The 24,804-nt window shown below is 38.8% G+C and overlaps 1 protein-coding gene across 2 annotated transcripts in view; it reads right to left on the bottom strand.

The window, feature by feature from the left end:
• UBE3C (ubiquitin protein ligase E3C) overlaps positions 1 to 24,804 on the bottom strand; it is a 551,478-nt gene that overhangs the window by 9,348 nt on the left and 517,326 nt on the right. The gene's annotated exons all lie outside the window — the stretch shown is intronic.

Raw genomic sequence — 24,804 nt, 5'->3', positions numbered from 1 at the left:
TGTCGTTTGGATGAAGACTTCTGCCCGTCTGGAGGACCACTTCGCCTGGCTTGGATGAAGACTTCTCCCAGTAAGTCGATCTTCAGGGGGTTAGTGTTAGTTTTTTAAGGATGTATTGGGTAGGTTTTATTTTTAGGTTAGGGACTTTGGGCCTGCAAAAGAGCTAGCTGCCCTTTTAAGGGCAATGCCCATCCAAATGCCCTTTTCAGGGCAATGGGGAGCTTAGGTTTTTTTAGATAGTATTTTATTTGGGGGGTTGATTATGTGGGTGGTGGATTTTACTGTTGGGGGGTTGTTTGTATTTTTTTTCTACAGGTAAAAGAGCTGATTACTTTGGGGCAATGCCCCGCAAAAGGCCCTTTTAAGGGCTATTGGTAGTTTAGTTTAGGCTAGGGTTTTTTTTTTATTTTGGGGGGCTTTTTTTATTTTAATAGGGCTATTAGATTAGGTGTAATTAGTTTATATATCTGTAATTTGTTTATTATTTTCTGTAATTTAGTGTTTTTTTTGTACTTTTGCTAATTTAATTTAGTTAATTGTATTTAATTTAATTTATTTAATTATAGTGTAGTGTTAGGTGTTATTGTAACTTAGGTTAGGTTTTATTTTACAGGTAAATTTGTATTTATTTTAGCTAGGTAGTTAGTAATTAGTTAATAACTATTTAGTAACTATTCTACCTAGTTAATATAAATACAAACTTGCCTGTAAAATAAAAATAAACCCTAAGCTAGATACAATGTAACTATTAGTTATATTGTAGCTAGCTTAGGGTTTATTTTACAGGTAAGTATTTAGTTTTAAATAGGAATAATTTATTTAATGATAGGAATATTTATTTAGATTTATTGTAATTATATTTAAGTTAGGAGGTGTTAGGGTTAAACTTAGGTTTAGGGGTTAATAACTTTAATATAGTGGCGGCGACGTTGGGGGAGGTAGATTAGGGGTTAATAAATGTAGGTAGGTTACAGCGACATTGGGGGCGGCAGATTAGGGGTTAATAAATATAATGTAGGGGGTCGGCGATGTTGGGGGCAGCAGATTAGGGGTTCATAAGTATAATGTAGGTGGCAGCGGTGTCCGGAGCGGCAGATTAGCGGTTAATAATATAATGCAGGTGTCAGCGATGTCGGGGGCGGCAGATTAGGGGTTAATACGTGTAAGATTAGGGGTGTTTAGACTCGGGGTTCATGTTAGGGTGTTAGGTGTAGACATACATTTTATTTCCCAATAGGAATCAATGGGGCTGCATTAAGGAGTTTTACGCTGCTTTTTTGCAGGTGTTAGACTTTTTTTCAGCCGGCTCTCCCCGTTGATTCCTATGGGGAAATCGTGCACGAGCACCTACGACCATCTCACTGCTGACTTAAGAAGCACTGGTATTGGAGTGCGGTAAATGTGCAAAATTTTGTTCAACGCTCACTTCTTGCCTTTTAACGACGGGTTTCTGAAAACTCGTAATACCAGCCCTGCATGTAAGTGAGCGGTGAGACAAAACTGCTCGTTAGCACCACATAGCCTCTAACACAAAACTCGTAATCTGGGCCATAGTTTGGTAACCTTTTAACTGAAATATAGCTGTACATACTGAATTACACAATAACATAGAATGCACTAGACATAAAAGCAGGTTTTTTATTACTTTAAAAAAAACAACTTATGTTTGGTCATACAGCAAAACATATTTTATTGTAACTGAGGAAGACAAATAAAAGGGATATTAAAAACATTTTTTTTATTTCATGATTCAGATAAAGCATGCAATTTTAAGCAGCTTTCTAATTTACTCCTATTATTAATTTTTCTTCGTTCTCTTGCTATCTTTATTTAAAAAGACGGAATGTAAAGCTTATGAGCCGGACCATTTGTGGTTCAGAACTTGGGTTATGCTTGTTTATTGGTGGCTAAATGTAGCCACAAATAAGTAAGCGCTATCCAGGGTGCTGAACCTAAATTGGGCCGGCTCTTAAGCTTTACATTCCTGCTTTTTAAATAAAGATAGCAATAGAACGAAGAAAAATGGATAATAGGAGTAAATTAGAATGTTGCTTAAAATGTCATGCTCTATCTGAATCATGAAAGAAAAAAAAATGAGTTTAGTGTCCCTTTAAGTGAATTTGGCAGATCTATATTGAGGCAGGGCCAGTGTTCTATCAGATTTTGCTACCTGTCAGTGCGCATGCTCTGTATTATGTAATGGCACTCCACATATGCTAAAAAGGAATGTGTGGAATGTGATAATGAAATTAGCAGCATGCACACTGAGAGGTAGCAGATTCTGATGAGGAAGTTGTCCTGTCGGATTTTGCTGCAGCTTATAAATGCACGCATGCGCAGTTCAATCACTTTTCATGGTGGACAATGAAAGCGTGTCCTGCACACAAAATGTCACTCCGCCGTCGCTCACTATGGCTGCTGCCATCGACACGGCGGTGGTGACTCGTTGCTATGGCCGTTGCCATAGACACAGGCGGTGGTGCAGAGCGTGCGGAGAGGACGTCATTGCCACACGCTGTCTCTCTCTCCTGGATGCCGCTCTGATACACCTGTGTGTCCTCCTTAGCGCCAATATGTGCCTATGTAAGTACTCCATTCACCTTACATGACTGCCCAAGTATAAGTGTTACTGTGTGTGCTCCTGTGTGCTATTATCTGTTTGTGCTGGATTGCTATTATGTTACTGAACTCTGCCTGTCTGACTACTCTGCTTGCTTAACCCATGAAGTGCTGGATTACTATTACGTTACTGAACTCTGCCTGTCTGACTACTCTGCTTGCGTAACCCCTAAAGTACTGGATTGCCATAACATTGCTGACCACTCTGCCTGATTGACGCCTGAACTATTGGATTGCTATACTGTTACCGAACTCTGCCTGCCTGACTATTCTATTAGTTTATCCCTGAACTGTTATATTACTGGATTTCCTTTGTTGCTGACTCCTGCCTGTTGCTGGTCCTTCTATTGGTTTATCCCTGAACTGCCATACTGCTGGATTTCCTTCCTGTTGCCGCTAAAGACTACCCTGCCTACTGTGTGTACCGCTTACCTCATTTAGAAACTTTCTCTGCTCTGGGATATTTCCTATCTTTTCAGCTTGACACCGGGATAAGAAGACTACTGGCCTAGTTTGATCAGATAGTGGAATATCCCACGAGCATTACATTATACTTGGGCCATGGACCCGAATGAGGTAGCAAGAGCAGTTTATCTTCAAGGACAGATGCTAGGAACCCAAACCACACAACTGGATTCTAAACAAGTGTGGATTCTAAACAAGAGGCTATGACCGCTAAGCTCTCTTCACTACTTGCTGTGAAGGATACTGTTCCTATTGTTACACCGCTGCTCCTAGTGCTGCAACTTCTTCCCCTGCTTCTGGAAGTATAACCCGGATACCATTGCCTGACAAATATGAAGGTACTACTGATTGTAGGGATTTTCTTAACCAGTGCAGGCTGCACTTTCGCAATGATCCTCACACCTTCCAGTCTCATCAGTCAAAGGTCACCTTTAACATTCCCTTATTGAAAGACAAGGCCCTGGCCTGGGTCCCCCCCCTTTTGGAACAGAATGCTCAACTCCTGAACGATGCCGATGCTTTCATTTCTGCATTATCTTCTGTCTTTGGAACTTCTGTCCGTGCTTCTGCTGCAGAATACTCTCTCCTGGATCTCTACCTGAGTAATGGAACTGAGGCGCAATATGCCATTGAGTTTTTCGCACCTTGGCACCTGAGACCAGTTGGGATGGCAGTGCTCTCAAGGTGGCCTTTAGGAGTGGTTTGCATGAACGCATCAAGGATGAACTTACTTATCGTGATGTTCCTTCTTCCTTGGATGACTTTATAACGCTTTGTATCAGTCTAGATTCTCGCTTCCAGGAGAGACAAGCTGAGACAGAACTTGCAGAATCCTTCCCTCTCGTCCGGATCTCTAGACTATCCTCTTCCCCCTCAGCACCTCCAGTTAACTCTGTAGAGGAACCCATGGATCTCTCCTCCCTCAAACCCTCTGAATCCGAAAGACAGAGAAGAAGGAGATTGAGACTGTTTCTATTGTGGTTCTAACTCACACCAGCTTAAGAATTGTGATATTCTGCAGGAAAAGTCAATGCTTAGAGGATAGTATTGGGGTACCTGTAAGCGTGATCACTACTAAACCCCTCACTCCTCTCGGATCCTGGTACCCGTTACCCTGACCTTCCTTCAGAATTTTGTCTACGCTCAAATTTATTGATTCAGGGGCAGCTGGAAATTTTCTTGATCACCGTTTTTTTGATTCAGACAGGATTACCTCTTTTGCAGAAAAAGTAATGTCTCAAGATAACTGCTCTGGATGGTACTCCACTTGGATCAGGTTTAATCCATTTCTAATCAGCACCCCTAACGCTGACTGTGGGAGTCCTTCATACTGAACAGTTGCAGTTCGAGGTTATTTATTCTCCAGCACAACCTGTCATCCTTGGTCTTCCTTGGCTTTGAATACACAATCCACAGTTCGACTGGGCTGAGGGACAGTTGGCCTCCTGGGGTACCTCCTGCTGCCACTCCTGCCTTGCTAAGGTTACTCCTCTGTTCCCGCATCCCCATAGGCAGTCTACAGACCCCTTCAAGCCTTCCCTCAGTAATATGCGGATTTCACAGATGTTTTAGAAAAGAAAGCAGCTGATGTGCTGCCACCCCACCGTCCTTACGACTGCAAATTTGACCTCTTTCTCGGAGCTCCACTTCCTAAAGGGAGGATTTATCCACTCTCCAAAGTTGAAACCAAGTCCATGGAGGAGTATATTCAAGAGAACCTAGCTAAAGGTTTATTCGCCCTTCCTCCTCTCCTGCCGGGTTTGGCTTCTTTTTCATCAGTAAGAAGGATGGTGGGCTGAGACCCTGTATTGGCTACAGAGCCTAAAACAACATCACTGTCAAGAATCGCTATCCCATTCCGTTGATCACTGAACTTTATGATTCTCTTCAGAATGCTCGCTACTTCACCAAGCTGGACCTACGTGGGGCGTACAATCTGATTTGTATCTTCCCAGGGCATGAATGGAAGACAGCCTTCAACACAAGATCAGGGCATTAAGAATACCTCGTAATGCCCTTTGGGCTGTGCAATGACCCGCTGTCTTTCAAGCATTTGTCAATGATGTCTTCCGTGACCTCAATCGCACTGTCATTGTCTACCTGTATGATATCCTTATTTTCTCTTCCATCCTTGAGGAGCATCATGAACACGTGAGGTACTTTTCCGCCTCAGAGATAATTCTCTGGTAGCCAGAATGGAGAAATGTGAGTTTGATCAAGTCCAGATCCAGTTCCTTGGCTATGTTTTCTCGAAGGAGGGTTTTGCCATGGAGCCTTCTAAGCTCACAGCAGTTCTGGAATGGCCTCAACCAACTTCATTAAAGGAACTACAGAGATTCTTGGGGTTCTCCAATTATTACCGCAAGTTTATAAATAACGTTTCCTAGATAGTTGCTCCACTCACTGAGTTGACTAAACGGAACAAAGACTGTAAAAATTGGCCTTCAGAAGCCATGAATGCCTTCTCTCTTCTGAAAAAGGCATTTTGTTCTGCTCCTGTACTCCGATCCTGACCTGCAGTTCACTTTAGAGGTTGACGCCTCTGAGATCGGAGCTGGAGCAGTCCTAACTCAAAGGGATCCTTTAACTTCTAAGTTACACCCCGTAGCCTTTTTCTCTAAACGCTTTACTCCTGCAGAGAGGAATTACGATGTGGGTAATCGTGAACTCTTAGCCATTAAGATGGCCCTGACTGAATGACGTCATTGGCTAACAGGTACTGCCAATCCCATTCAGATTCTCACTGACCACGAGAATCTGACGTACCTAGAGACTGCTCATCGACTCAATCCTCGACATGCCAGGTGGGCCTTGTTCTTTTCCGGTTTTAACTTTGTAGTCTCTTATCTTCCTGGTACCAAAAATAAAAAGGCTGACGTCCTTTCCCGTCAGTTCCCTCAGTCTAGTAATTCCTCTGAAGCTCTTTTTGAACATAACATATACCACCCCTCCTGTGTGGTTGCTCAACTTAAAGGGACACTAAACCCAACTATTTTCTTTCGTGATTCAGATAGAGCATGCAATTTTAAGCAACTTTCTAATTTACTCTTATTATCAATTTTTCTTTGTTCCCTTGCTATCTTTATTAAAAAAGCAGGAATGTGATGCATAGGAGCCGGCCCATTTTTGGTTGAGAACTTGGGTTATGCTTGCTTATTGGTGGGTAAATGTAAGCCTCCAACAAGCAAGCGCTATCCATGGTGCTGAACCTAAAATAGGCTGGCTGCTAAGATTTACATTCCTGCTTTTAAAATAAAGATAGCAAGAAAATGAAGAAAAATTGATAATAGGAGTAAATTAGAAAGTTGCTTAAAATTTCATGTGCTATCTTAATCATGTAAGAAAAAATTTGGGTTCAGTGTCCCTTTAACACATCTCTTCTTCCATGACTGCAACGTGCCCAGTCTAGAAAGCCTCCTGAAGCTGCCACGGCTTCCGATATCTTCTTTGTACCTCTGAACCTACGTACCCTTGTGCTATCCTGGGCTCATGATAGTAAACTTTAAGGACATCCAGGCTTGACAAGGACTTTTAAGCTTCTTTCCCGACATGTATGGTGGCCTACTATGAAGTCTGCCACTCATGATTATGTGAAAGCCTGCACGACTTGTGCTGCCAATAAAACTCCTCGATCCTTGCCAAGTGGGTCTAATGGACCAGACAGCACTTGACAAGGGGCAGCAGTTCAGTGACCGAGTCAGTCACTGTCAGACTCAGACCCCTCCTGTCCTCTGTCTCCATGCACATATATATAATTTTTATATGCAATTTTAATTTATTTATTTTGTGTAATGCATGCTCGTGGGATATTCCACTATCAGATCAAACTTGGCCAGTAGTCTTCTAAACCCGGCGTTAAGCTGAAAAGATAGGAAATATCCCAGAGCAGAGAGACATAACAATGGACTTCATTGTGGATCTCCCTCCTTCTGACCATCATACGGTTATCTGGGTTGTGGTGGATCGATTTTCCAGATTAGCTCACTTTGTACCCTTAAAGAAACTGCCATCTGCCCAAGAATTATGGGTATGTGGTATGACTACTTGGTATTACCGTGAATATTGTTTCCGACAGAGGTCAACAATTCATCTCGGGTTAAGAAGACTACTGGCCAAGTTTGATCTGATAGTGGAATATCCCACGAGCATTACACAAAATAAATAAATAAAAATTCCATATAAAAATTATATATATATATATATATATATATATATATATATATATATATGTGCATGGAGACAGAGGACAGGAGGGGTCTGAGTCTGACAGTGACTCACACAGTCACTGAAGTGCTGCCCCTTGTCAAGTGCTGCCTGGGTCCATTAGACCCACTTGGTCCCATGGTTGAGCCGGCCCTGTATTGAGAGATACTATAAATCTAGGGGCTGTGGTGGTTCTAGATAGTTTGGGGAACAGCATCAAATAAAGAACGTTCGTCTAAAGAATTTAGGTCTGTTGCCTGCTTTGAGATTTGGAGTGATGCTATATAGTTTGGTAGGTAAACCCCCCACCCCGCAAATAAAACAAACAAACCTTAGTGCTACTATTTACAAATGCAAGGGAGCTCAGCTGTGTTGTTTTTCTGGCAGTTTATACAAACACTGTAAAACTATAAATTGGGTTAAGAAAATATGATTTTAGACAAATGTTACATTCAGAGAACAACATTTAATACAAATATAATTGTTCACATAGCAAAAGCACTGTGATATCAGTGATCTTTTACTGGCAAGCAAATATTACTATTATGCATTTAATTAGGCAAGATAATCACTACACTTTAACTTTAAGACGGAGGTCTACCGCAAGCCAATGTGTTATGAGTAAAGCTTCTTTACAGGTATTTAAAGGATTTTCAATGCCAAATTGCTGTATTTTCTTGGTCTTCCCACATAGGTTACTGGCTCTTCCTACTTTAAAACCTTAGTAATGTACAAAAATGAAGTAGTACAGTAAAACCCTGTGGCCTGCCAAAGCTAGCACTGAATAATTAAATACATTAGAACTCAAAGTGACAACAGTTCACAAGTAAGAAGAATCAATTTATTGTTTTGACCTGACTGGAACTTAACAAATTTACCCTCTTACACAATTTTTTTTTGTATCTACGGCAACTAAATTTATTAAGATATTAAGCTTTAATTAGTTTTAGAAAATGCTACTTTGTAACATTTAATCTGGCTGTAAATGGGCTCTTAATTTGTTAATGGTGTAACCTTCTGATATCTAGAGTCTACAAACTGTAAATAATGTCTGAAAATGGTAAGAAGCAACATGATAAAGCTTTAAAGTGGTGCTTAGTTTGAACTACTTTAAAACCATATTTAAAATTCATTTAGTGTGGATAAAAGCTAAAACTTTCAGAGAGATTTTTTTATATAAGGATTATGTAAAATAAGGATATATAAAAGGCAATTAATAGATACAGATTAAAGGGACAGTCAACACTAAAATTGTTAGTGTTTAAAAAGATAGATAACACCTTTACTACCCATTCCCCAGCTTTGCACAACTAACATTGTTGTATTATTAGGTGGCCATGCAACGAAGATGCAGGACAACCTATTGTTATTGTTACAATTATTATTATTTTTCGTTTTTTTCCGCAAAGCTTTTTATTCAATTGCCAATAACTGCTTAACTGTACAGCCTATTGCTTTGCTACATCTCATGCAAAATTGAACTCATAGGTCACATGCTCTGGCAGCCATATTGCTTTTTGAGACTAATTTTGACAAACACTTAAAAATCTTTAGCTCTGGAACAGCTTATGTTACAACTTTGAAACTTGCTGTGCTTAGTGCTACTATGACCTAGATTTGCTATTGCTCAAGAGAAGTGCCTCGGTCACATGATGTGGCAGCCATCTTGCATTTTGCGAAAATCTTCAAACATCTTCGCTTAAACCGCTTAGTGCAATGATGCGCAATTTTGCACATATGCTCCTTGCAAGGTCCTCTACCAAGTTTGTTCAAACTGCGATTTTTCCATAATCAACATGGCTACTGTGAAACAACCTTTTTATCGACATTTAATTGCGTAAATTTGCACTTTATGCATTAGTTTTACAATATTTAACAATATTACAGTGTAATAGACACATGATTACACAGTCATAACCTTAAAAGACAATACTGCAGTCAAAATTCACACTGCACAGTCGCCTTCGTGAAATAAAACATTTGCAAATTTTCATGAAACTTCTGCAAATTGTAGAGGTCTATGGTGAGCATTATATGCGCTGTTTTTAAAAGCTACAAAAATCTTCTTCTTCAAAACCGCTTATGACACAGGCGTGAAATTTGGTTTATAGAGTTATCTTATGACCAATATTCAGATTTGTTCAAAAGAAGTCAATCGGTCATGTGGTTTGGCAGCCATTTTGAATTGTTAAAAAAACGCTTAACTATATTTTTAAATTAATAATAAAACAAAAACCATTTGACAGAAATGCTTTATTTTTGCCATGTTTATTAACATCTATGGTGAGCACTATTGTGCATAATACAGAGGTTGCATATCACATGATTTGGCAGCCATCTTGTTTCGCGTAAAAAATTTGAAAATCTTTTTTCTCTGCAACCGCTTATGTTAGAACTGTGCAACTTGCTGTATAATCTTATATTGTGACCTAGAGTCACAGTTGTTCATGTTGAAGGAATTGTTCACAAGCTGTGGCAGCCATATTGGTTTACGCCAAAATTTCAAAAATTGGTCGCTAAACTTATTCTATTGCCCATAACTCTTGAACTGCTAATGCAAAGATCTTGAAATCAGGTATGCTGGTTCAGCCTATTGCTCTGCTACATGTCAAGCAATATTGCACTAATAGGTCACATGCTCTAGCAGTCATATTGCTTTTTGTGACTAATTTTAACAAACACTTAAAAATCTTCAGCTCTTAAACTACTTATGTTACAGCTTTGAAACTTGCTTTGCACAGTGCTACTGTGACCTAGATTTGCTATTGCTCAAGAAAAGTGCCTTGTCACATGATTTGGCAGCCATCTTGCATTTTGCTAAAATGTTCAAACATCTTCTCTTAAACCGCTTAGTTCAATGAAGCACAATTTTGCACATATGCTCCTTGCAAGATCCTCTGCCAAGTTTGTTCAAACTGCGATTTTTCAATAATCAACATGGCTGCCGCGAGACATTAACCTTTTTATCAAAGTTTTATTGTGTAACTTTGCATTTTATGCACTATTTTTACACTTCAACTACATTACAGTGTAGCAGACACATGATTACACATAGCCATGACCCCCGAAGACAATATTGCGGTCATAATTTGCATTGCGCAGACGCTTTCGTGAAATAAAACATTTCAGCAAATTGTAAAGGTCTATGGTGAGCATTATTGTGTGTAATTTGAAAGCCATACAATACACTGTGTGGCGGCCATTTAGTTTTGTATGCTCTGTTTTTAAAAGCTATAAAAATCTTCATCTCCAAAACCGCTTATTATACAGGCGTGAAATTTGGTTTATAGAATTTTCTTATGACCAATATTCAGATTTGTTCAAGAGAATACAATTGGTCATGTAGTTTGGCAGCCATTTTGAATTGTTCAAAAACGCTTAACAATATTTTTAAATTAATAATAAAACAAAAACTATTTGCTTTATTTTTGTCATGTTTATTAACATCTATGGTGAGCACTATTGTGCACAATATAGAGGTTCTATATCACATGATTTGGCAGCCATCTTGTTTTGCTTGAAAATGTCAAAAATATTTTTTTTCTGCAACCACTTATGTTAGAACTGTGCAACTTGCTGTATAATCTTATATTGTGACCTAGAGTCACATTTATTCATGTTGAAGGAATTGGTCACAAGTTGCGGCAGCCATATTAGTTAACGCAAACATTTTGAAAATGTTTTTTCTTTCCAACCGCTTATGTTAAAGCTGTGAAATTTGCTGTATAACCATATATTGTGATCTAGAGTTACATCTGTTTGTGTTGAAAGTATTAGTCATATGGTGTGGCAGCCATCTTGAAAAACGCAAACATTTTGAAAATGTGTTTTTTATTTTAACTGCTTATGTTAGAAATGTAAAAACTTGCATTATAGATTCATATTGTGACTTAGCTGCTTGTATGCCATTGCAAAGGCGATGCACTTGGCCACCTCTATTGCTGCTTGCAGCTATATTTATACTTTATAACATTTAAACCTCTAAATTTCTGCCTGTTTCTAAGCCACTACAGTCAGCCTCTGATCACATTTTTTTTTTTATTTGCTTTTCACAACAGGAGACTGCTAGTTCATGAGGGTCATACAGATAACATACAGATAATATTGTGCTCATGCCCGTGTAGTTATTTAAGAGTCAGCATAACACAGCAATAATTGGCTAAAATGCAAGTCAATAGATAATAAATAAAAAGTCATGTGATCAGGGGACTGACAGAAGATGCTTAGATACAAGGTAATAACAGAGGTAAAAAAATATATGAATATAACCGTGTTGGTTATGCAAAACTAGGGAATGGGTAATAAAGGGATTATCTATCTTTTAAAACAATAACAATTCTGGTGTAGACTGTCCCTTTAAATCAACAGTATTTTAGTAAGATTTTAATCTCATAAAGCCCTCTGCAACTGGTGCCCCATCTTCATTTTTTTCTTTTAAAAAAAATAAATTTAAATTAGTAGCAAGTTGTAAAGGAGGCAACTGCTTGCCCTATGTTCTTTTTGTACTCTACATGCTTGTGCACGACAGCACTGTCTCTTTGAGCAGGCTACAATAGAAAACCTTGGTGTTAATGGTCACCTTCCAATTGGAGATTTGAATACTATTTAAAGAGGTATGTTAGATAATTGCAACTAAGGATTTTATTGGTGCTACTTTTTTTAAATGCATTTTTACTATAAAGTCAGAGCCAATGCAGCAATTTTGTATTGGGGCCTAGATGAATATATCTGGGGAGCCAAATGACAAGAGGCATACTGTATGTTTGTAGCCGTTAATAACCATCTAGCTTCCAATGGTGCATTGCTGCTCCTGAGCTTACGTAGATATGCTTTTCATGAAAGTATACCAAGAGAATGAAGTCAATTTAATAGAAGTAAATTGATAAAATTGCATGCTCTATCTGAATCATGAAAGTTTAATTTTGATTTTCATGTCACTATAAAAAAGTGTGTAAATGTTTGATTTTACAAACCAATTGTAGCTGTGGCAGCTTTTGCAGCAATGTATTTTTCAGCCCTCACAGACAGACAAAAGGGGTTAAAGTGATGGTAAATAAAAAGGATTTTACAATATGGCAATTGATTCTATAATCAAGTGTATATTGTGTTTTTAGTTGTGTCTGATGCAATATTTCCTTCTGCCCCCATCCTTTCATACAGTGCAGTGACGTATAGAAAGCTCCAACCGGCTCTGTACGTAGAAGCTGCTCCACGCTCGCAAGAGGTAGCGAAAATGCGCAGACTGAGCGGGAAGCATAATTTGTCCCCTAACGGACATGCATTTGAACTACAAGCAACAAGCTGTGCGGCAACAATTATGATTAGTTGCCGTACTAAAACGTCATGGAAGGAAAAGAATAGAGTACAAAGGAGGCGGGAATGGGAGCTATGTAAGAATTAAAGGGACATGCCACCCACATTTTTTCTTTTATGATTTAGAAAGAGAATGCAATTTTAAACATCTTTCTAATTTACTTATATTATCTAATTTGTTTTATTCTCTTGATATTCTTTGATGAAAAGCATATCTAGATATGCTCACTAGCTGCTGATTGGTTGCTGCACATAGAAGCATCATGTGATTGGCTCACCATGTGCATTGCTTTTCCTTCAAATAAGGATATTTAAAAAATGAAGCAAAATAAATTATGGAAGTAAATTGTAATGTTGTTTAAATTTCTATTCTCTATCTGAATCATGAAAGAAAGATTTTGGGTTTAGTGGCCCTTTAACCAATATATTATAATGGTTAGAGTTAGTTCAGGACGCAATAAAATGAATATTGTACATTTAAAGGGACAGTCTACTCCAGAATTTGTATAGTTTAAACAGATAGATAATACCTTTATTACCCATTCCCCAGGTTTGCATTACCAACAAGGTTATATTTATACACTTATTACCGATGTGATTACCTTGTACCTAAGCCTCTACAGTCTTCCCCCTTATCTCAGTTCTTTTGACAAACTTACATTTTAGACAATTAGTGCTGACTCTTAGATAACTCCATGGGAGTGAGCACAATGTTATCTATATGGTGCACGTGAACTAGCACTGTCTAACTGTAAAAACTGTCAAAATGCACTGAGATAAGAGGTGGTTTTTTAAAGTTTAGAAATCTGTTTGAGACTACCTAGGTTTAGCTTTTGGCAGAGAATACCGAATAAGAGATAAAGTAAATTTGATGATAAAATTAACTAGACTGTCCCTTTAAATGTAAAAACTGTCAATTAGGAAAATGTGCCCACTCTAACTTTATCATTATTTTGAAATTATGCTTTTTAACCTTGTTAGAACACGACAGACAAGAGGACAAAGGTGACAATGATGAAGACATATTACGTAAAGAACGACACCATCATGGCATACCTTGGCTATTTTTTCTAGGAGGTGTAACATTATTTACAGAAAGTGACTAATATGGGGCATGTGCATCTGGAAACACAATAACGCCTGCATTAGTCATAATGCATTAAAACTATTTCGGCAAATAAAAGATTGATAAATTATTAAGGCAAAACAAACATTCTCACTTCACTATTTAAATAGTTTGCAAAAAGTCAACCTTACTTATTGAAAGGAAAAGGTATAATTGTTTAGTAATCCAATAGTAAGCAAGTGAGGTCTTTCATGTGCTATTTCTATACTTCCTTCAGACTGTGTTTGTTCTTGGCTTATTCCTGTATATTTATCCTGGGTTAAGGTGAAGTTCCCACCTTTATGATCGACAGGATAATCCTCAAATTGTTTTTTAATGCAAAATGTCAAGACCAAGATCAAAGCTACGCAAGAGCTTAATTTAGAATTGTGCGATAAGATCTTTTAAAAGGCAAGAATATAAGAAATTATTAATGGAAATATTACTACAATAAGAGTGAACATATATTAAATATGTTTTCTCTTATGAGTACTGAAGTAGAACCAAGAGGACTAGTTCTGGGTCCCATCACCACAACACACTGCCAATGTACGGTACAAAATATGGTTTTAACAGACGGTTCCTTCTTTGGAAACAATTTATAATTTAACGCAGTGATTTCAGTTAAACATCTTCATATGTCAATGTTAGAGGCAATTGTGTAATGGTATTAAACACAAATTGCTGGATCATTTTAAAACTTTGTAAACCCATATTAAAAAAAAGGACAGTAAAGGACCACTCAAGTCAAAATTAAACTTTCATGATTCAGATAGAGCAGCAATTTTTTTTTTTAATTTCTTTATTTACAATCAACAATGTATACAATGTTCCAACATAATTTGGAGCCACACAAAGGGCATGATAATGAAATACATAACACGTATGATAAACTATTTCTATTAACACAAAAATTAGATTTCTGTTCAGTTTTAGGTGTACATTGTTGAGATTTTATATTTAACAATGAAAGAAAAAAGAAAGAAAAAGGAGAGAGGAGAGAAAAGAGAAAAAAAAAAATAGAGCGAAACAAGGCTATACAAAACAAAACAAGACAGAAACAAAAAAAAAAAAAAAAAAAAAAAAAAGGGGATAAAGGGAAAAGGGAGCTAATTTACCATATCCCCAGCAACACCAGGTCGGAATCCCGAAAAGGGTGTATTAGATATTCAATTTCATTTGGCGGGAGTGCTTTTATAAACATTGACCATTTAAGAAAAAACCTGGTAATTTCATGGTTGTTATCTGTATTAGTATCAATTTGCTCAAGAAGACATTGCTTCTTTAGGCAATTTTTAATTTCTGGTATGCTAGGGACTGTTCGTAATTTCCATTTTTTTAAAATGAGATATCTAGCGGCCAGTATAGTCAGATTAGTAATTTTATTGTTACTTTGCTTACTCTCCGAAAAAAGGAAAACCATATCTACTGCAGATATTGTCAGAGAGGGGTTATTCAGTATTTTGCGAAGCCAAAATTGGACTTTCAGCCAGATGTTTCTAACTTTTGGACAGGTCCATGTCATGTGCAGAAGGTTTGCGGAAGGAAAAGAACATTTAGGACAACTAGCAAAATTAACATTTCCACATTTAAACCCTTTTTCTGAAGTGAAATACGACATATGAATTACTTTCAAATGGGACTCCCTCCAGGTTGAGGAAAGAGTTGTTTGCATAACAACTTGAATTGAAGAATATAATAATTTGGGATCTAGTTCTTGCATTAATAGTGCAGCCCACTTGATACACAGCTTATCCAGGTTCAATGTTCCGGGGTCTGAGACTAGGGCATTATACCCTGGAGTAATTGACATGCATCCATTTTTAACTAATACCAACCAATTTTCGATATTTCCCAATGACCAATTCCAGCCGTGATCAGTTATCAGTTTTTGAGCGTAATGTCTCGCTTGAAGATAAGCAAAGAAATTTCTTTGCGGGAGATTAAATTCATGCCTAAGGGAATCAAATGTTTAAACACATTGTCTTTCCAAGTCTATTATTTGTATTACATTAGCAAGACCCTCATGCTTCCATTTTGAAAAGAGTACTGAATTTAGACCTGCTGGGAATTGAGGATTCCCCAGAAGTGGAAGATATCTTGAGACTCGGTATTCTATAACTAGCCTGTTACACATCTTTTTCCATGCCAAAATTGGATTATATATAGATCTCAATTTCTTTAATGCAAGAGGTATAAAACCAACATTAGCGTGAATAAGTGCAACAAGAGAGACAGGATTTGTTATATTTTTTTCAAGATTGTTATTAGTAATGTAATCTTTTGAAAATATCCAATCTGTTACTATGCGAGCCAGAGAGACATAATTATAGGCCTTAAGATCAGGTAAAGCTAGACCCCCATATTTAATGGGGAGATAGAGCTTCTGCAGGGAAATTCTAGACCTCTTGTTTTGCCATATAAATGACCGCAAGGCTGAGTCAAAGGATGTCAGATCTTTTTTCCTAAGAATTAAAGGAGTATTTTGAAGAATGTAGAGTATTTTTGGAAGTAAAATCATCTTGTAAGCAGCTATTCGTCCCGAAAGGGACAGCGGTAAATTATGCCAGTTTTTAAAAGTATCTTTAATTTTATTTATAATTGGTGTAATATTTAGGGAGTACCATTTATCAGGGTTCGGAGATATCATAATTCCTAGATATCTAAATGAATCCTGGACTATGGAAAAAGGTATATTTATGCATGATTCCTTAGTCTGTTTAATCCAGAGAAATTCTGATTTTGTGACATTCACCTTGTATCCGGAAAAAGATCCGAATTGTTCTAAGATTAGAAGAAGTCTGGGTATATTTGTTTTGGTGTTAGTCATATAGATCAGAATGTCATCTGCATAAAGTACAATTTTTGATTCGTGACTGCCTATTTTATTTCCCTCTAATTGCTGTCTTATTGATATGGCAAGCGGTTCGATAGCAATATCAAAAAGGAGGGGGGACAGGGGGCAACCTTGCCGAGTCCCTCGCCGCAGGAGAATATCCTGTGAGAGAGACCCGTTAACTATCATCCTTGTAGATGCTTTACGGCACAGATTTGTGACAAACTTAAGAAAATTCCCTTTCAGCCCAAATTGCTCTAGTGAAGATAGAAGATGGTCGTGCTGAACCGAGTCAAAAGCCTTCTCGGCATCTATGGCTAGAATTGCCTGATCCATGTTAGGCCCCTCCCCTAGTGAATCTGAGCCATCATTTGTTCTAAGATAATAAATAATAAGCATGAGTTCTCTGATTTTAGCGGACGAATTCCTATTCTTTATAAACCCAGCTTGATCAGGGTTAATAATAAGAGGTAGAACTAATTGCAGCCGTTGGGCTAATATGGAAGTTAAAAGTTTATAATCTGAATTCATGAGAGCAATAGGTCTATAAGATTCCTTTAATACTGGGTCTTTCCCTTTTTTTTAGAAGCAACGTCGTGTAGGATGCTGAAAAATTTGCCGTAGGCTCATTGCCCTGCACATATATGTAATTAAATAGAGCAGTTACATAGGGTGTTATACTTTGTGAAGTTATTTTGTAAAATTCATTAGGGAGTGCATCTGGGCCAGGAGATTTATTAGAGGGTAAATTTTTAATTGTGTTGGCCACTTCTAAGTTGGTTATAGGAGAATACAACTGTTCTAGTGCCCCCGAAGGTATTAAGGGATGCAAAATCTTTTTCCAAAAATCATCTCTTTGTGTGATATTCGGAGGTTCAGAGTTATATAAGTCCGTATAATAGTTAAAAAAGGTTCTGGTAAGGTCTTCAGAAGACCTAACTTTTTGACCATTAACATTTAATGCGTCTATCATCTGAGAGCCCTTTTCCAGTTTAAGAAGTTTTGCCAGCAGTTTACCTGATTTATTCCCATGCCTATGTAATTTTGCAGAAAATCTGATGTCCTTTTGTGTTGATTTAAACAACAGCAATGAGTCCCTTTCTCCTAACGCTGCGATATACTTAGCCCAGTTTAGCTGTGTGCTTTCGATTAAATAAGAATTATATGCATTTGTCACTGCACGTAAAAGCTCATTCTCCCTTTTTTTAAGTTTTTTGCTTCGTGTGATGGTGTATGCCAGAATTTCTCCCCTTAAGACCGCTTTTGCGGTTTCCCAAAATAAGTCAGGGCGATTCAGAGCTTCCAGAGCAGCAATTTTAAACAACTTTCCAATTTACAGACATTATCTAAATATGCACAATCTTTTTACATACACACTTTCTGAGGCACTGGTTTCTACTCAGCATGTGCAAGATTCCCAGGATATACATATATATGCATTTTGTGATTGGCTCATGGCTGTCACATGATGCAGTGGAAAGGAAAATAAAACTAACTTTGGAGTTTGCCAGAAAAAAAATCTACTTTTCATGTGAAATACAGTGCTTTTTCATTGCCTATTTATTATGCATTTATTAATTATGCTAGTATACTACATTGTTCAGTGGTTATTTAAATACCTTGACATTTTTTTTATATAAAATGTTTAGTTGTGCGTAGTAAAACAGCTTTGCAATATAGTTAATTTATTTTGCACCTTTTTCATGTGTAATTTAGCTCTGAAATCTTCATGACCGTGGCTAGCCTTGTTGCTTGTAAACTCAAGCCCTGATTGGCTCCTCCATATGAAGCACGTGGTGGGTGGAATTTGGCTACTTAAAAACCACTGCAGAAGATAAAATATTAATTTGTTTAAAAAAAATATTTTGACTTGGTTATTCTATAGCAAGACATCAGTAATGTCTTGTGAGGTGTTTAGGTCTCTTTATTGGATGGCGGACACCTGAAAAATGATTTAGCTTCATTGTAAAGAAGAATGTTTTAGAGCCAAGTTTTCAAGTAACCCTAGAGGTTTTCCTCATGCAGTAAAGGCTTCTTTCAGGTACTTAAAGGGACAGTATACACCAATTTCCATATAACTGCATGTAATAGACACTACTATAAAGAATAATATACACAGATACCGATATAAAAATCCAGTATAAAACCGTTTAAAAACTTACTTAGAAGCTCCCAGTTTAACTCTGTTGAAAAGGTTAGCTGGAACACCCACTGAAAGGGGTTGTATACCAAAAAGAGAAGACACTCCCCCTCCCTTCCACACATAGGAAAATACTCTTTACACAAACAGGAACAAGCTGGAGTAGCTTGGTTAGGAGACTGAAAATCAGTGCAATGTTATTTAAAAATACCTGTATAGGTTATATAAATGGATAATCTACAAAACATTTATGCAAAGAAAAATCTAGTGTATAATGTCCCTATAACTCCAGCCAACTAATGAGAATATGTGGATAGACAGTCAGACAGGCCAGAGAATTTGAGACATAACTGATTATAGCTCCTACGAATGTGTGTAATCAATAGACTTTGAGGATTCCATTGTTTAAGAATTGTGAGATATGTGACAATTGGATATTGATGTAATGGGAATATGTGCATATATCCTTTATTGAAATGAGAACAGACATTTATGTATCATCAATACTTCATATATTTATTTATTATATAGAGCTTCACTTGTGATTTTTGACACTTTATATTATGTCAGTTCATTCTAAAGCCAAAATGTTTCTAGGTATAAACGATATCTCTGTTACAAAGGTTTGTGTGACAGCTCTACAAAAACATCATGTTTTCTTTTATGTTTGAGAGGCGTTTCACTGTCCAGGAATAAAGTAGTTGGAGTTCTGTTTATTAGCCAATAAGCACTCAGCATAATCTTATTTCACGTGAAAAGAAATAACAAAATTTATGCTTACCTGAAAAATTTCTTTCTTTCCGGGCATGGAGATTCCAGAATGTCATTCCAATTACTAGTGGGATATACAGCAGGAGGAGGCAAAGAGCACCCCAGCAAAGCTGTTAAGTGTAACTTCCTTTACCCATAATCCCCAGTCATTCAGCTGAAGGAAAATGGAAAAAGAAGAAACATAAGGGTGAAAAGGTGCCTGAGGTTTACCCAAAAAAACTGCTGAATTAGAATTAAAAAAGAGGGCGGGTTTGTGGACTCTCCATGCCCGGAAAGAAAGAAATGTATCAGGTAAGTATACATTTTGTTTTCTTTCCTATGGCATGGAGAGTCCACAACATCATTTCAATTACTACTGGGAACCAATACCCAAGCTAGAGGACACGGAACAAGACAGGGAGAACAAGACAGGGAGAACAAGACAGGAAGACCTAAACAGAAGGCACCACCGCTTGAAGAACCTTTCTCCCAAAAGAGGCCTCAGCCGAGGCAAAAGTATCAAATTTGTAGAATTTGGAAAAAGTATGCAAAGAGAACCATGTTGCCGCCTTGCAAATCTGTTCCACAGAAGCTGCATTTTTGAAAGCCCAAGAAGAGGAGACAGTCCTAGTGGAATGAGCCGTAATTCTCTCAGAAGGCTGCTGTCCAGCAGTCTCATAAGCCAAACGTATCATACTTCTTAACCAGAGGGAAAGAGTAGTAGAAGTGGCCTTCTGACCCTTACGCTTTCCAGAGAAAACAATAAGCAGGGCAGAAAATTTACGAAAATCTTTAGTAGCTTGTAGGTAAAACTTTAACTGCACACAACATGCAAGTTATGCAAAAGATGTTCCTTATGAGGAGGAGGATTAGGACAAATGGAAGAAACAACAATTTCCTTATTAATGTTTCGATCCGACACCACCTTAGGGAGAAACCCCAATATAGTATGAAGGACCGCCTTATCTGCATGAAAAATAAGGTACAGGGAATCACACTGCAGAGCTGAAAGCTCAGAAACTCTGCAAGCAGAAGAAACGGCAAGGAGAAATAAAACCTTCCAAGATAATAACCTTATATCAACAACATGCATCGGCTCAAACGGAGCCTGCTGCAAAACTTTAAGAACTAGGTTAAGACTCCAAGGAGGAGCAACAGGTTTAAACACGGGCCTGATTGTGACCAGGGCCTGAACAAAAGCTTGAACATCTGGTAAATCTGCCAGACCTTTGTGCAAAAGAATAGACAGTGCAGAAATCTGACCCTTCAGAGTACTGACTGACAAACCTTTCTCCAGGTCATCTTGAAGAAACTATGACATTTGTGGAATCCTCCCCTTACTCCAGGAGAAACTTCACACCAAAAAAGGTATTTACGCCATACCTTATGGTAGATCCTGCAAGTAACCAGTTTACGAGCTTGAAGCATAGTATCAATTACCGCTTCCGAAAAACCCAGTCTAGACAGGACTAGGCGTTCAATCTCCAAGCAGTCAGCTTCAGAGAATCCAGATTTGAATGGAGGAACGGACCCTGAATTAGAAGGTCCTTCCTCAGAGGTAACCTCCAAGGTGGAAGAGATGACATCTTCACCAGACCTACAAACCAGATCCTGCGAGGCCAGACAGGAGCTATTAGAGTCACAGATGCTCTCTCCTGCTTGATACGAGCAAGGACTCGTGGAAGGAGAGCAAACAGAGGAAACCGGTATGCTAGACCGAAATCCCAAGGACCCGCCAGAGCATCTATCAGGGGGGCCTGAGAATCTCTTGACCTTGAACCGTACTTTGGAAGCTTGGCGTTATGACGAGACTCCGGAACCCCCCACCTGAGGGTTATCCTGCAGAACACTTCCGGATGGAGAGCACACTCCCCGGGATGAAAAGTCTGTCTGCTCAGAAAATCCACCTCCCAATTGTCCAGTCCTGGAATGTGGATGGCAGATAGAAGACAATCGTGAGCTTCCGTCCACTGCAGAATGCGAGTCACCTCCTTCGTGGCCAAGGAACTCCGAGTTCCTCCCTGGTGGTTGATGTAAGCCACTGAGGTGATGTTATCCAACTGGAATCTGATAAACCGGACTAAAGATAACCGAGGCCAAGCTTTCAAGCCATTGAAGATCGCTCTCAACTCCAAGATGTTTATGGGAAGAGAAGACTCTTCCCGAGACCACAGGCCCTGAGCTTTCAGAGAACCCCAAAAAGCTCCACAGCCTGACAGGCTGGCGTCTGTAGTCACAATTACCCAGGAAGGTCTCAGGAAGCAAGTGCCTCAAGACAGATGTTCCTGTGAAATCCACCACGAGAGAGAGTCTCTTGTTAGGGAGTCCAGATTTATCCTCTGTGATAAATCTGAATGGTCTCCGTTCCATTGACTGAGCATGCAAAGCTGCAGCGGTCGCAGGTGGAACCGAGCAAAAGGAATGATGTCCATGGAAGCCACCATCAGATCAATCACCTCCATGCATTGAGCCACTGTTGAATGAAAAGCAGACTGAAGAGAAAGGCAAGCAGCAAGAAGTTTGGATTCTCTGACCTCCGTCAGAAAAATCTTCAAGGACAAGGAATCTATGATTGTTCCTAGGAAACACTCTTGTAGTAGGAACTAGAAAACTCTTTTCCAGGTTCACTTTCCAGCCGTGGGAATGTAGAAAAGACAACAACATCTCTTTTGCTAGTTGAAAAGATGACACCTGAACCAAGATGTCGTCTAAATAAGGCGCCACAGCAATAACCTGGGAGGGATCTGATCGGTGCCAATAGAGTTCCGAGAACCTTTGTAAAAATTCTAGGTGCAGTGGCAAGACCAAACGGAAGAGCAAATAAATTTAAATGCTTGTCCAGAAAGGCAAACCTTAGAAACTGGTGATGATCCCTGTGAATGGGAATGTGTAAATACGCGTCCTTCAGGTCTATGGTCGTCATGAACTGACCTTCCTGAACCAATGGAAGAATGGAATGAATAGTTTCCATCTTGAAGGACGGAACCCTGAGGCATTTGTTGAGACACTTTAGATCTAGGATGGGACAGAAAGTTCCCTCATTTGTGGGAATCACAAATAGATATTAATAGAATCCTAGACCTTGCCTCCCGCTTCACCTGGTTTGAGGATAGTCTTGACAGGAGAAATCTGCCCCTTGGAGGGCAAGACTTGAATCCTATTTTGTAACCCTGGGACACTATGTCCACAGCACACGGATCTGGCACATTGCGTATCCAAGCCTGACAAAAAAAATAGGAATAGGAAAAATAGGAATAGTGGTTCTTTTAGCTAAAGTAGAAATAGCTCCTTCTACTTTAGGCACAGTGCGCCATGAGTCACGAATGGAGTCAGCAACAGGAAACATCTTTTTAAAAACAGGGGAAGGGGAAAAGGGAACCCCTGGCTTATCCCATTCCTGAGCTATATTTTCAGACATCTTGTCTGGAACAGGAAAAACATCCTCAGAAGAATCATAAACTCTGTTAAGTTTAGAAGACTTTTTAGAATTGAAAGCAACTGAAGGTTCAGAGTCATCCAAGGTAGCTAGAACCTCCTTCAGTAGTAAACAAAGCTGTTCAAGTTTAAATCTGAAATCAACTTCTTCAGATTCACAAGATTTTTCACCCATAGTATCATAGTCTGAGATTTCACCTTCAGTAGCTACTGAAGTATCCGTCTCATCAGACATCTGAGAAAGGAGTCAGAAACCTTGCTTACAGATAAATGTTTAGATTTCCTCTTACGCTTACCCGAAGAAGGGAAAGATGACAAAGCCGCAGATACTGCAGAAGTAATCTGAGTGGCAAAATCCCCAGGTAAATAAACCTCCCCCAGGAGGTTGATAGGACACAGAAGGCACACAATGAGAAACAATTAAGGCTTGGGACGTTTGAGGAGAAAGCTGAGGCATGTCACGCACAGCATTATTCTGAGAGACACTTGGCTCAGAAGGGAGTCTTTACATTTTAAAGTTTTAGCTAAGCACGAGGAACAAAATTGCATTGGCAGGACAATATGAGCCTCTAAACATAGTAAGCATTTATACACAGACCCAGGGGCATATGTATCAAGCTCCGTATGGAGCTTGAAGCCCCGTGTCTCTGGCGAGCCTGCAGGCTCGCCAGAAACAGCAGTTATGAAGCAGCGGTCACAAAGACCGCTGCTCCATAACCTGTCCGCCTGCTCTGAGCAGGCGGACAGACATCGCCGGAAATTAACCCGATCGAGTACGATCGGGTTGATTGATACCCCCCTGCTGGCAGCCTATTGAGCTGCTGGTGCAATGCTGAATACGGCGAGCGTATTACTTGCCGTATTCAGCGAGGTCTGTCGGACCTGATCCGCACTGTCGGATCAGGTCCGACAGACCTTCATAACTAGAGGCCATAGACTGATCTAATTCTGAATACATAACTACAACATTTAGCTTTAACCAAATTAGTGAAAAATAAAAGAATTTTTAAATTTAGTAGGGACTTATAAATAACAAACGATCCGCTGATGATAAAAAGACAAATCGCAAAGCCAACACTGATCCTCTACGCAGAACAGTCTCACTAACCTCCGCTATAGCGGAAGTCTGGTCGTCACGTGAGCAGGTCAAAAAAGAAATGTGCCACTTAAAAGTGCACGAAAAAAGTAAATGGCTTGATAAAGTAAAACTGTTACCCTCAATATGTCTGTTAAAGCCCAGTAAATGGCTGATAAAGTAAAACCGTTATTCATAACCTATGTGTATTATAAACCAATCATGTCTGTCGTAGCTGTCAAAGCCTATGTTGCAACAAATAAAGTTAAATCCTTTAAGTCCCCTTAGCCAAGTGAACTCTCTTAAGTCTCTCACTGTGACTAGAAATCTTTAACACATAAAGTGTCAATAAATCTGTCCATAAGATGTATCCTTAACTAATAAGGATAACTAATGTCCCAAAATGGATCCATATGAGGATTAACCTCTTAAGTGCTGCTGTCCTTCAGTACCTAGAAAGCAAAGGCACTTACCTTAGATCAAGCTGCAGGACAGATAACGGCTACTTAGATGTGACAGGTACTCCACTCCCTGTCATGGACCTGTAGGAAAAGAAACAACATAGCAACCAACTCTGGCTTTCTATAAAGGGGTAGCAAAGTGTTATAAGTAAAGCAAAGACCACTTTGCTGCCTTTAAAATGCCAAAAGCCACCAACTTCTCTTACTAAAGAGATTGACGTGGACACATCTAGACACCAATCCTTGCATGCAAGGAAAAATACCCATAAAAGGATTAAATATCTGCAGACACCATCTTCGCACATCCTCCATTGACAGAGGCAAAGATAATGACTGGGGATTATGGGTAAGGGAAGTTACACTTAACAGCTTTGCTGGGGTGCTCTTTGCCTCCTCCTGCTG

Source organism: Bombina bombina, chromosome 5 (genome assembly GCF_027579735.1).
Source record: "Bombina bombina isolate aBomBom1 chromosome 5, aBomBom1.pri, whole genome shotgun sequence".
In the NCBI taxonomy this organism is placed as follows: Eukaryota; Metazoa; Chordata; class Amphibia; order Anura; family Bombinatoridae; genus Bombina; species Bombina bombina.
The sequence above is the reverse complement of the archived record's forward strand: the minus strand, read 5'-3'. Positions and strand labels throughout refer to the sequence as shown.